This window comes from Lepidochelys kempii, chromosome 11, assembly GCF_965140265.1.
Source record: "Lepidochelys kempii isolate rLepKem1 chromosome 11, rLepKem1.hap2, whole genome shotgun sequence".
Taxonomy (NCBI): Eukaryota; Metazoa; Chordata; order Testudines; family Cheloniidae; genus Lepidochelys; species Lepidochelys kempii.
Window position 1 is genome coordinate 50957168 of NC_133266.1, and position 14003 is coordinate 50971170.

The 14003-nt window shown below is 38.8% G+C and overlaps 1 protein-coding gene across 2 annotated transcripts in view; it reads left to right on the top strand.

The window, feature by feature from the left end:
* The first annotated feature begins 673 nt into the window (after window positions 1-673).
* GULP1 (GULP PTB domain containing engulfment adaptor 1) overlaps window positions 674-14003 on the top strand; it is a 141733-nt gene continuing 128403 nt past the window's right edge. For both annotated transcript variants that reach the window (XM_073306130.1, XM_073306131.1), the window contains exon 1: window positions 674-745. The gene's annotated coding sequence lies outside the window, so the exon portion shown is untranslated. The remainder of the gene's footprint in view (window positions 746-14003) is intronic.

The following is a 14003-nucleotide window of genomic DNA, read 5'->3' on the forward strand; positions in this document are numbered from 1 at the left end:
TCCTAACATCCCATTTGCTTTTTTGACTGCCGCTGCACACTGCATGGATGTCTTCAGAGAACTATCCACAATGACTCCAAGATCTTTCTCTTGATTAGTTATAGCTAAATTAGCCCCCATCATATTGTATGTATAGTTGGGATTATTTTTTCCAATGTGCATTACTTTACATTTATCCACATTAAATTTTATTTGCCATTTTGTTGCCCAGTCACTTAGTTTTGTGAGATCTTTTTGAAGTTCTTCACAGCCTGCTTTGGTCTTAACTATCTTGAGCAGTTTAGTATCATCTGCAAACTTTGCCACCTCGCTGTTTACCCCTTTCTCCAGATCATTTATGAATAGGTTGAATAGGATTGGTCCTAGGACTGACCCTTGGGGAACACCACGAGTTACCCCTCTCCATTCTGAATTTACCATACTTGTCATATTCAGTTTCCCTGGGACATTCAAAGATATACCTTCCTGAATCACCTGATTTTTTTTTTCACACCAATGTTCATATATAATAAAGGCAGGCGTATGCCTATAGATATATGTACATGTAAGTTGGCCAATTCAGTTTTAAAAACATTTTGAATGTCACATAATATTTAAATAATCTGTTAACTTGACATTTTATTATAGATTTGTCTCCTTATTCTTTCCTTTTGTGCATTACTTCTCAGGTTGAAGTGCCACAAAACAGAAAACATATTTGATTGGCTGATTCTCAACATGAACCGTGCTTTCAGCAGAAAAAAAGGTAAATAGTTTGGCTTTCATTGTATGGGAGACCAAAGTAATTCTGCATAAATACTTGTAAAGGTTAAAAAATACTAGTATTACAGAATAAATCCTTTCAGAGTAGTTGTATTAGACCAATTAATTTAGAAAGGAATGACTTTCTGGAAATTGTATGGATCAAGTCACTCCAGATACGTACCTATAAAGAGTCCTCTGTCTGTAGTATGAGGCTCTGAGAGCCTCTACTGAATCTCATGCTATTTCCTTTACTGATTTCTGATCAGAGGGAATGCAAGAGGGTGTTAGAACAGCTAAAGGGAGGCATGTAGGTCTCTGTGCTGCTGTTTATTGTTTCTAGTGGTTGGGCTTTTATTCCTGGTGAAGCTGTTTTGGAAAATCACATTTTAATAGAATTAAACCACCCTGTGTTACAGAAACTTTGTTCATTCTAAAGGCATGGGCTTTGAAGGCTAAAATTAATCTTGTTTTTATGTTGAAAAAGAGACTTTCTAAAACTGTATGTATCTACTGCCAAATAGTCTCTAACAGATAAATTCCCAGTTATAGATCTTTCAGTTCATTCATTTTTTTCATTCTGTTATTTTAATACTTTTAATTTTTAGACGGAGTTTTACAGATAGATTTTTCTTTTAAAGCAAATACAAACAAATTTGTCTGATGTGAGTGAAAACATTTAACATAAAATGATATTTGTGTATTAATAATGAGGAAAACATTAACAATAAGAGCTGCATTTTCTGATCTTATGTTCACATAATTCAAATAGATCTTTGTTCTAAAAACCCTTATTAAGTGAAAAAGACCATTGACCAAAGTCTCTGCTGGTGTAAATGAGTGAAACTCCATTGACGTCAATGTGAATGCATCCATTTACACCACAAAAAAGTTGGCCTCATATTTGCCATAGCTATCTATATTAAACTTAGAAGCTTAAGGTGTCTTATAATAGAACCTAACAAAATGCAGTAACAGTATCTCTGTGGCCCTTGTGGAGCATACATCTACTTAGTTTATTGACACTAAGATCACAGACCCATCTATATGCAGTCATAGATTTATTCTCTGTTCAGAGAGGTAATCAAATGTTTTCCTGGAGATGCATTGTGTTTATTGGTGTTGCCTAATTTTCCTTAGCATATTTGTTTTTATAAACAATTTCCACACATTTTATATTAGTTTCCACATGGTTCTTTTTCCCCACAGCCATGGGAAGAGTTTTTTTTCCTGTAGATAACCTTTCCCCCTATTCTACTCTGCTGGGTGCTGATACTGTTTGCAACTTGGTCTCTCCCTCCTTGAGAAGTAGCCTGTTCTTCCTATGTTTTGTGCTGGTTTTCTTGGTAGTTCACCTGGCCATTGGGTTATCCTATGGTCAGATACTTCCTTACTTAATCACTGTGGCTCCCAATCCTCTGAAGCTCAGGGTTACAGTGCAGAACATAGTCCCCTCCCATCCCCCTGCCCACAACATATTTTACGTCTTATGTGGTCCTTATATGTTTAGTTAAATACAGGCAGTCCTCAACTTTATGACATTCTACCTAAAATGAACGGCACTTATGATGTTTCTGAATTGACATTGTGATTCAACTTACAACCGTTGTTTTCAACTTTACGACACTCCGTCGCTCAGTGATTGCAGTTCTAAGTTACAACCATTCGACTTATGATGCAATTTTCAGGAACCAGTTGTGTTGAAAGTACAAGGACTACCTGTAACAGTAATCAAATTAGGTGAGGGTTTAATTGATTAATTGAAATCTCAAATTAAATATCTAATATCAACCCACCCATCTTTCAGCTTAACAGTGACAACTGAAAGCATTCATAAGTGAATATTTAACAAAACAAACTGGTTGAGTCAGGAAGCACTTATTCACCCAGGCAATCATAAAGAATTAGAATCTCTGCAGACAAAAGTTGTAATTGAAAATAATATGGGTATCAGGTGAGACCAGATTATATGAACACAGGCTTCATAGAAGAATACTTTTTCCTGATTTGTTATGTTAAAGTGCAAGATAAATGTAAGATCATCAAGTATCATGATTATTAAATTTTGATACTTATGCTTTTGATACTTGTGAACAAAGTAGCATAGAACTCAGTGGGAACTTTTCCACTGACTTTAACAAGAGTTGGATTACCTATCCATTTTTATATTTCATGGAAGCAATGTTCTTTGTATTTGACTTGCAGAAACATTAAATAATTTACGAACCATGAAAAAGAAATTAATATTAGAATGAAAACTATCTACTTTTAAAATCAACAGATGCAAATTATATACCAATTTATATTAATAGAGTTTTCATGGATCTTATTCAAAACTAAGTACGACAACTAAAGGGGAAAACTGAGATGTCATTGTCAATGATGTTGGAAAGTTGTTTTTTCTGCAACATGTTTTCAAAAACAGCACTGTGAAAATTCCTGCTTCTTCACTGTCAAAAGATGTGAACATTTTCTTTAGGTCAAACACATAACACATATATGTTTCTCTATGTATTCCTCTGACCCATTTTTCTGCGCCTGGTCCCATCCTTACCACCTTTACCATGTACCACCTTTAATTTAAATGTACCACCTTTAATTTAGCTTTGTATAGTGATACCCAACCAACCAAGGTGACTATATTGAAAAACTTCATCTCCTCAAGTGCAGCAGTAAATAGTTATATTAGTAGAGATGTGCAGAGATCACACTCTCCCTAATCTCAGTTTCCGTATGTCTTGTCTTTATTGTCTTCAGTCTTAGTTGTAAGCTCTTCTAGGAATTTAATATGTTTTATAGTAAAGAAAGAGATTTCGTATTGTAAGGGCAATCATAAATGTTGTGACTACATATCGGTGATCCTTATTAGTAATATTGGTATCCAAGTCATCTGTATATAACTGAAGGGATGATCTGAGTCTAAACATATATACACACATACACGCACTGTGTGCATGTCTATATAACATATTATAAACAAACAGACAAACAGAAGGCATTAGATTATTAACTTTTAAATGAACAATTATCAGTATTTGAGGCCAAATCTTAAAGGGTGTCTGCTTTTTTTGCTGGCTCTGTAGCCTGAGATTTATAGATATTACTGTAGAGAGTGATCATACTGATGCACAAATAGGAAAGTTAACAGAATGGAGCTACAGTTTGTTGATTTATGCTGCATTAGAAACACAGGAAAAATGTATTATTTTTGTCAGATGGAAAGAGACATTTTTAAGCACAGGGTAATCATGCTGGAAATGTAGGAAATTTAAGGCCACATTTTTTCACTCTGGGCCAAATTCAGCATTGAATTACAAGCTGTGAAATCTCACTGACTTGTTCAGGGTATGGATCTGCACTGAATTTGGCCCATAGTTTGTTATACTCTAGTGCCCAGATTTCATCCAAAAATAAATGCGCAGTTGTCAACCTTAGTTTAGATATGGGTACACAGGTCTATGTCCAGACTACTGTTCTGTGGGAAAATCTGATTTCTCTAACATCATGTGGAAAAACATCATTTTTAAAAGCTATGATTGCTGCCCAGTGATTGATTCATGAAACATGGAAGACCCCCACAACACTAAATTACATTGCAGTAATTACAAATGGCAAAGTTTGAGAAATTGTATCTGTACTGACAGCTAAACCAAATCATCATGGTTCTTTATGACAGTCATTTATGGAAATAGACAGACAAAATGTAATGGACAAAGTTTGAAATATCATGAGAATGCCTCAAGGAAAAGTTACAGAATACAATTTCACTTGAATGGACTGTCTATAAAATGATCTTCAGAATTATTATAATCTCATGCTACATTTCACAGACAACATAAGTTTAGTGTTTCCTATTCTTCCTTTGGACACGAAGGAAACAAGTGAAGCCATAAAAGTGGAGGAAATAACTATGGCATATAAATAAATAATGGTAACATGTAAAAATCAATTTCTTCTACTGCTAGTTTCTTTTGGTTTCATATTTCTTATTTAGATGTATGTAATTCATTTATCACAATTTTTTAAATAAGCAATAAAAAAGAAAGAAGGATATTTTCTATTGTATTCTAACCTGTGAAAAGTTGAAGAAAATTAAGCAAACAAACAAACAAACAAACCAGAGACAATATAGCTGCCAGTGAACTTTAAAACTCTCTTTGTGGAATGCATTAGAGTTTTTCCAAAATTTTAAAAGTTATTATCTTTGTTCTTATTAAGAAAAGGAGTACTTGTGGCACCTCGTGAGCTCTTGCTCAAATAAATTGGTTAGTCTCTAAGGTGCCACAAGTACTCCTTTTCTTTTTGCGAATACAGACTAACACGGCTGTTACTCTGAAATTTGTTCTTATTGTGTTCTTGTTGCTGTGGTATTTTTTTCTTAGATAGTCACTCAATAAGATCTGTGTTTTTTTCATAAAAATAACGATCACCTGGCTAAAAGGTTTTATTTCATTAGAAAACCAGGCCTAAACAAAAATAAAGCAAAAAGCTAACACATAATGTAAATGCCTGGCTTTTTTTTCACTAGACAACCATACTTACAAGACAGAAACTGGGAGCATGTGAAAGGTACAGAATTGCATGCCAAATAGTTCTTTGCTACCCCAGTTTTGTTGGCCTTTTGATATAGAAATTGGTCATTTACTTCTTCTTCTTCTTCTAATACTTTAACTTGCTTCCAATATTAGAATTTTTGCATGAAAGATTATCAGATGGTTTCAGTTATAGCTCTTCTAGTGTTTGAAATATAGTGATAGGTGAAACCAGAATTTCAATGAGAGGCCCTTTCAGGTCAGTAACCTAACACATATTATTTTCTCAGGGCCTTTTGTAACTATTATATTGTTCTCAGTTGGCTGCTCAGTTTCCTTTCCAATATGTAAAATATGAGAGAGAATTCAGAAAGTTTGCAGATTACACTAAGCGGGGGGGAGACGTAGATATGCTGGAGGGTAGGGATAGGGTCCAGAGAAACCTAGACAAATTGGAGGATTGGGCCAAAAGAAATCTGATGCAGTTCAACAAGGACAAGTGTAGAGTCCTGCACTTAGGATGAAAGAATCCCAGGGACCACTACAGGCTGGGGACCGACTGGCTAAGCAGCAGTTCTGCAGACAAGGACCTGGGGGTTACAGTGGACAAGAAGCTGGATATGAGTCAGCAGCGTGTCCTTGTTGCCAAGAAGGCAACGGTATATTGGGCTGTATTAGTAGCAGCATTGCCAGCAGATCGTGGGAAGTGATTATTCCCCTCTATTCGGCACTAGTGAGGCCACACCTGGAGTATTGCGTCCAGTTTTGGTCCTCCCACTACAGAAGGGATGTGGACAAATTGGAGAGAGTCCAACAGAGGGCAACGAAAATGATTCGGGGGCTGGAGCTCATGACTTTTGGGGAGAGGCTGAGGGAACTGGGTTTGTTTAGTCTGCAGAAGAGGAGAGGGAGGGAGGATTTGATAGCAGCCTTCAGCTACCTGAAGGGGGGTTCCAAAGAGGATGAAGCTAGGCTGTTTTCAGTGATGGCAGATGACAGAACAAGGAGCAGTGGTCTCAAGTTGCAGTGGGAGTGGTCTAGGATGGATATTAGGAAACACTATTTTACTAAGAAGGTGGTGAAACACTGGAATGTGTTACTTAGGGAGGTGGTGGAATCTCCATCCTTAGAGGTTTTTAAGGCCCGGCTTGACAAAGCCCTGACTGGGATGATTTAATTAGTGTTGGTCCTGCTTTGAGCAGGGGATTGGACTAGATGACCTCCTGAGGTCTCTTCCAACCCTATGATTCTATATAGGGGAGAGCCAATATATCAATATGGTTTCTGAGAGTAACCATGAGCGAGAAATTCAGAGAAAGTTTCTCGGTAGGGATGTTCTTGAGTTTGTAGGGTTCTGGTCGGATTTCATTTCCGAACTTCATGCGGTTGTACTGCTCCTCTTTGGTCCCATATTTTTCACCATGCAGGAAGCATTAGGCAGCACCTGAGAAAGTTCTAACTCATACAGTATTTTGCAATATATTCTCCTCTCCTTTCTGTGTGTGAGAGGGTAGTTTGGCCCTTTAGTATTTCGAATTTGGTATTTTCCTGTTTGCTAATTTGTCCAAAATATCTGTAGAGCATTCTTATTATAATCATATTATAGGTTCCTACTTATCATAGTATTTTAGGCAGCTCAAAAAAAAGAGCTCTGATTTTCACCTGAATAAAATAACCAATTTTCCCCTCTGCTAAGCTTAGGAAGCTCCCTCGAGACATAGGTTCATTATTTGCTCTCCAGGCACTGAAGCTGTAGCTTTCTAGAACATAATAGTTGAAGAATGTTGAGCCTCTTTGTCTCTTTCCATTGTGCGATTCAGGGCCTTAGGACAATTTAAACAGCTTAATGTACATAAGGTCAGATATTTTACATAAAGGCTTTCAAGCTGAAGAATTTGAGCTCTATAACCAATGAATTGTCCATTTAGAATTGGTGTTTGTTATTACCCATTTGTATAGTAAGTTGGACGTTGTGGGCCAAATTTTCAAAACTGGCCACAGAAAAGTGGCTTCAACAGATGCACATGTGCCCAAATCCTGCAGTTATATGGACAAAATGGGTAATTCTTCATGTAGGTAGACAGGCACGTAAACATTTGTGTTAGCACATAGAGGTTTTGTATGTGTGTAAAACTTTCATATAGGCAGTTATGTATTTGAATATCAGTCACTTAAAAGTCTACAGTGACTTTTTTGGTGGAAGGACAAGTTTTGATAATTGTTGGTTAACTTTCATACTAATGCATATTTCTTAATCTTCTGAATTGCCGGCTATCATGAAAAATCATTTCTTGTCTGCTGAATTAAATTTTGGAGCTGTATTCACAATGTCATACCCTGATAAGAGTGATAAGGATTATTTCATATTTTGCTCATTCTCTTATGAAACTGTTAGAAAATTAGCAAGAATATCCAATATGATTAAACTTACACCATATTTCTGTCAAACACAAATGCTCTGCCAGGAAAAATGTTATATGTCTATCTGTAAATACATACACTGTCTCAGACATATAGTCTTGTTTTTTATTTAGGTCTTTTTTAATAGTCATCTCGACCATTTCCCCCCCTTTTGGATCCTCCATTCTCAAATTTTGTATCATTGTGGTGATCACTGGATGACTTTGAGTTCATTAACTTTGGAATATTTCCAACAGTTCTATAAGACTAAAGGTGATTTAATAACATCAGATAAATGTTGTTATTCTTTATACCAGAATAAAGTTTGGTGGACACTTTTCCCTTCAAATTTCACTAGTGCAAAAATGTCACTTCATTGTAGTAATATCCAGCAATTCAGAAAAAATTAGCAACATGCTAGAGTACCAAAAGGGAGAAAAATTAACTGAGGTCAACTTTTTACCTAAAGATTTCTCTTTTGAAACTTCAGGGTCAGTTTAAGCATAAGAATGTAGGTAAGCAGCTGTGATTGTAATTTTTACACTGACAAAAGGCTGTACCTTTCCCAGCCTGAATATCCTGTACATAATGCAGGCAGCAAGATTCCTGTCACCCATTGTGGAGGTCACAACAGTCAACTGAATGGAGCCACCACTTTAGTTAAGGTTACACATGTTCTAATACTGTAACCCCTTTTTGTCCTATGTGAACTTTTGGCTTTGTAATAGAGCGGCAGCATCCCAACAGCTCCATCGTGGCCTGGCTGGCTCTGGAGCCCTTTGCCTCAGTTTCCGTCTTCTTCAGGGCTCCGTAACGGGAGACTGCTGAAGATATGGCTTGACCCTCCAGCCAAGTCACAAAAAAATATGATGCCTTCTGGGAGTAACAAGAGTCCAACCAAAAGTCCCAACAAAGAAAAAGCTTCTTCCACTCATCCTGAGCGTCTCTGCAGCCTAACCGTGGTCCTACGCCTCAGGCTAATTAATTATGGGACAGCTCAGGCTGGCCCCACCCCATCTCCCCTTTAAATGGGCCAATGACCCTGTAGCAGGTTGAAATGTTCCATGTTTGATCTCTCTCCAGAAGTGATTTTTTCCCCCTTGGAACACTCTCACAAATTCCCTCTAATAATTTGTGATTTAGGAAAGGGTGGTAAAATATACTTAGAGCTGGTCAAAACTTTTTGATTTTTTTTTTTGGGGGGGGGAGATGTATCGCAAATTGGAATAAAACATTGAATTTCAAAATTTTCCACAAAATGAATTGTTGGTCTGTGTTCCACACCTACACAGGGGAGCAAGGGGGTGTAAAACACTCTCTTACTTCTCTTTGCAGGCTGACTATACCACAAGTTGCAGTCCTGTGGTGAGAACAGCCACTACAGAACCTATAACTCACCCTCTTGCAAAGGTTGGTGGGGAGTGGGTAGTCAATGATGAAGAATGGATAGAGCTTGGATTCCATCTGCTTCCTCTCTGACTTTGTTCACCTAATGTGCCAACCAGTGCAGTTAAATTGTAATGGAAACAGTAGTACTTTGCACCATGCGTTGGGCTGGCAAAAATTACTTCCCCTTCTGGAGCCTGGGAGGAACGAGGGACCACTCTCAGAGTCGCACTACCATCTCTGGCTTGCTCCTGGAGCAATATAGCCGTACGCTGCCCCTTTCAGGGCTTCTGGCTAAGCCACAACATAGTCATTATGGAGCAGCAGAACTAGTAAGATGCACAAACTGACTAGCTTAACAATTCTAATCCTTTTGTTAAAAAAAAGTTAATACATCATTAAACCTGCATAGTTAGTGTCACAAAAAGTGAAGAAATGCAAAAGCTGAGGATTCATGATCAGTGTTACATATCTATTATTGCTGTTCTTTTTTTCTGCTTAAATATGTAGATCACTTTATTATTATCTATGTCCTAAAATGTATGGCATAAAACACACCGTATATGAGATAAGGTTGTGATAATGTCACTGTTCGAATCTAGCATTTACATTTCCTGACTTTTCGTAATTTTGTAACTATGCAAACTCAACATTGTCTTAATAACATTTTGTTATTTTAATGTGAGCAGCCATTGAAAGCCATTCATAAGGCCCTGAATCTCATGATGGAAGGACACTGAAAGGCTCTACATTCTGCAAACTTCATTCTGTTCTAGGAAGATAAGACTTCAGTGTCTTGACAAAGAATGAATGCTTGTCTCCAAGAATCACTGGGGGAGGAGAGATACTGAGGGCGAAGGAAAAAAACTCCAGCAACACAACACTTAGTTTTTGTATCACGTATATTTCACTGGGACTTGTGTATGCATACCTAAGAGCAGAATTTGGTTCATAATTTTGATTGTGTGCTTAATCATAGTAACCTAGTAACTTTAAAAAAATTGCTTTTATTAAATACTTAGGTCGTAGTCAGCATCTGTAATTCTCTGCTCCTACTGTCATTGAGACACACACTGTGGTTGGGTGATAGCAAAATGGATACATGTATGACTACTAATAACACTGTAATTACTGTATGTAAGTGAAAGTTCTGACAATGGTAATCAAATCTCATGCTCCAGGATATAAACTCCTGGCCTGTAGGGGTGAAGAAAAATGTATGTAATATACAGCATTGAGTAATTAACTGATGTGCAATTTGCAGGAGCTCACCTTTCTCTGCAATAAGTTACTAATGGAGGCAAGATACATCACTAGATGAACCAATAGGGTGTTCATTTTTGTGTGTCCTATTGTGAAGTTTGTCTTTACTGATATGAAGATAGATAACCAAATTCAAAAAAGAATGTATACAGTGTGGAAGTGACTACCCTGATACCTGTTCCTTGTCATTCATACAGAGGTATTGACACAGTGGAGATTGCTTTTGTTCAGAAGACTAACGTTATGAGATGTGCTGGGAGAGCAGAGTTAAGCAGAGTGAACTGTAGCATAAACAGCTAGGGAACTAAGATACTGGCATTAGTGCTAGGGAAGTGTTGATCCCCAACCGAAGTAATAATGCAAAACTGTTTTGGTCTTTAATTGAAAAAATTAGTCTAACTATCCCTCTCCTCCCTTTGGTATAGCTGGTACAGATGGTAGTACTATGCAGTTTGGAGAGGGGGTCACCGCACTGGAAGTAGTAACCACTGACATCTTTAACAGTGCCCCCTCATGCAGATTTCACATGAAAGGTCGTCAAGGCCATCTTCTAACTTCCTGTGCAAGTAAAGACACTGTGTTTTAATAAATTTTATTGGCCCAAATCCTGTTGACTTCAAAGAGTGTTTTGCCGTGGTAAGGATTGCTGGATTTGTCCCATAGTTACTGCATAAGTGGTTTTGATGGTAAAGTTTCCCACAATCAGTATGCCCCCAAAACACCTCTAATTGGTTCTTCCTGTTTCCATATACTGTGATACTTTGACCACGCATTAGGCAATGCAGATCATGACAGAATCATTGTTCATTCTGGAGGGGGATACGTGTCGTCGTGAACTGAGCTAAAACGCATTTGAACAATCCTACTATCCCTTACATTTTCAGAATGTTATCCATGCAACTCACATTGGGTCAGTCATTTCATAGAATCATTGAATATCAGGGTTGGAAGGGAACTCAGGAAGTCATCTAGTCCAACCCCCTGCTCAAAGCAGGACCAATCCCCAACTAAATCATCCAAGCCAGGGCTTTGTCAAGCCTGATCTTAAAAACCTCTAAGGAAGGAGATTCCACCACTTCCCTAGGTAACCCATTCCAGTGTTTCACCACCTTCCTAGTAAAAGAGTGTTTCCTAATATCCAACCTAAGCCTCCCCCACTCCAACTAGAGACCATTGCTCCTTGTTCTGTCATCTGGTACCACAGAGAACAGTCTAGATCCATCCTATTTGGAACCCCCTTTCAGGTAGATGATAGCAGTTATCAAATCCTCCCTCATTCTTCTCTTCTGCCAACTAAATAATCCTAGTTCCCTCAGCCTCTCCTCATAAGTCATGTGCTTCAGCCCCCTAATCATTTTTGTTGCCCTCCACTGGACTCACTCTTTCCAATTTTTCCACATCTTTCTTGTAGTGTGGGGCCCAAAACTGGATACAGTACTCCAGATGAGGCCTCACCAGTGCCGAATAGAGGGGAATGATCTCGTCCCTAAATCTGCTAGCAATACTCCTACTTATACAGCCGAAAATGCCGTTACCCTACTTGGCAACAATTGACTCATATCCAGCTTCTCATCCACTGTAACCCCTAGGTCCTTTTCTGCAGAACTGCTGCCTAGCCGCTCGGTCCTTAGTCTGTAGCAGTGCATGGGATTCTTCCATCCTAAGTGCAGGACTCTGCACTTGTCCTTGTTGAACCTCATCAGTTTTCTTTTGGCCCAATCCTCTAATTTGTCTAGGTCCTTCTGTATCCTATCCCTACCCTCCAGTGTATCTACCACTCCTCCCAGTTTAGTGTCATCTGCAAACTTGCTGAGGGTGCAGTCCACACCATCCTCCAGATCATTAATTAAGATATTGAACAAAACCGGCCTCAGGACCGACCCATGGGGCACTCTGCTTGATACTGGCTACCAACTAGACATGGAGCCATTGATCTCTACTTGTTGAGCCTAACAATCTAGCCAGCTTTCTATCCACCTTATAGTTCATTCATCCAGCCCATACTTCTTTAACTTGTTTACAATGCTGGTGCAGTATAGGAGAAGAGGGCATAAGGAGCCAATCCTGCCCAGCCGCAGAGCATCTGTTGGCTTGGGGTATTGCCAATCCCAAGTACATACCACTCAGTTGTCCTTTCCCTCTGCTGCCTTATAGCAGAAAAATATATGTGGGATCCACTACACAGCCAGTATTTCCCTTTTCCCTTTTCCTAGTCTTTGCGCACTCCCAAAATATTCAATGTAGAATTTTACTTTTATGTTTTAATGGGCTTTGGCTGAAGTTCATCGTGGTCAGAAATATATGGGCTTCTATCTTACCTCATTATGCAAGTTCCTCTCTAATGTGTGTAACCAAATTCCTTTTTCATTTAAACAGAAGGCTGTTATGCCCAGTGTTGTGCCCTCATGTTGCTCTGAAGTCATTCATACTACCAGGGGTACTGAAAGCTATGAATTTATTAGTTCAAATTGCCTTTAGCCGTTCAGTAAACTCAAGCCTAGTACACTACAGCATTTTTTAAAAATTTCTTTCAGTATATTATATGTGTATGTTTGCTAGCTTGATTTAGGTTTCAAGTTCTTCTGTGCTGGGGCCTTACTGTTTTATATGTCTGTAAAGCATTAGCACACCGTTGGTGCTATATAAGTGATACAATAATAATAATTAATAATTAATATATCATCAGCTGTTTGTTTTTGTTGATTGCATTATAAAGTTCTGTTTTGTTTTATATTTGAGAATGAATAATTAAGTACTAAATTAAGAAGCCCTGTTAAAATTAATTTTAACAGGAAGGAATGAGGGAGCAGAACAAACTGCATTTTACTCTTGAAAGAATTTGTATATTAAATTAAGTATTCCTGTTTTGTTTTCTCATAATGTTCAGTGTGGCTTTTTGATGCAATGTCTCTGCCATTTTCTGGATTTTATATATCTAAAATGGTCTTGTTTTCCTGTTGCCTTGAAATGAGATGAAATCACAGCAAAATTTTAATAAGATGCTGCAAGACAGTGCCAGAAAGCAAATCAGAACTTAGCATGCAAGGGAAAAATAAGGGTTAGGACAGGGGTGGGCAAACTATGGCCCGGGGACCACATCTGGCCCTCCAGATGTTTTAATTGGGCCTTGAGCTCCCGCCGGGGAGTGGGGTCCAGGGCTTGCCCCACTCTGCGCAGCTCCCACAAGCAGTAGCATGTTCCCCCTTGGGCTCCTACACGTAGGGGCAGCCAAGGGGCTCCGCACGCCGCCCCTGCAGCTCCCATTGGCTGGGAACCGTGGCCAATGGGAGCTGCAGGGGCAGTACCTGCAGACAGGGTGCCCCCAACCGCTCAGCCCCACCCCAGATCCTGCACCCCCAGCTGGAGCCCTCACCCCCTCCTGCACCCAACCCACAATTTCATGACCATTCATGGCCCTCCATACAGTTTCCATACCCAGATGTGGCCCTCGGGCCAAAAAGTTTGCCCACCCCTGGGTTAGGAGATATTTCTTGTGACTTTTCAGTATATCTTCACCATTTATGTGAATTTTGCCTAAGCATGGCCTTGCTTTATGATGCAAACAGTGCTGTCAACCTGCAGCCACAAGCAGCCCCATGCTAATGGGATTCCAATGCTAGTGTAAGGTTTACAGCTAATGCTCCAATGTCCCTCTTGTGTGTTCACGAGCTGCTACTTGCT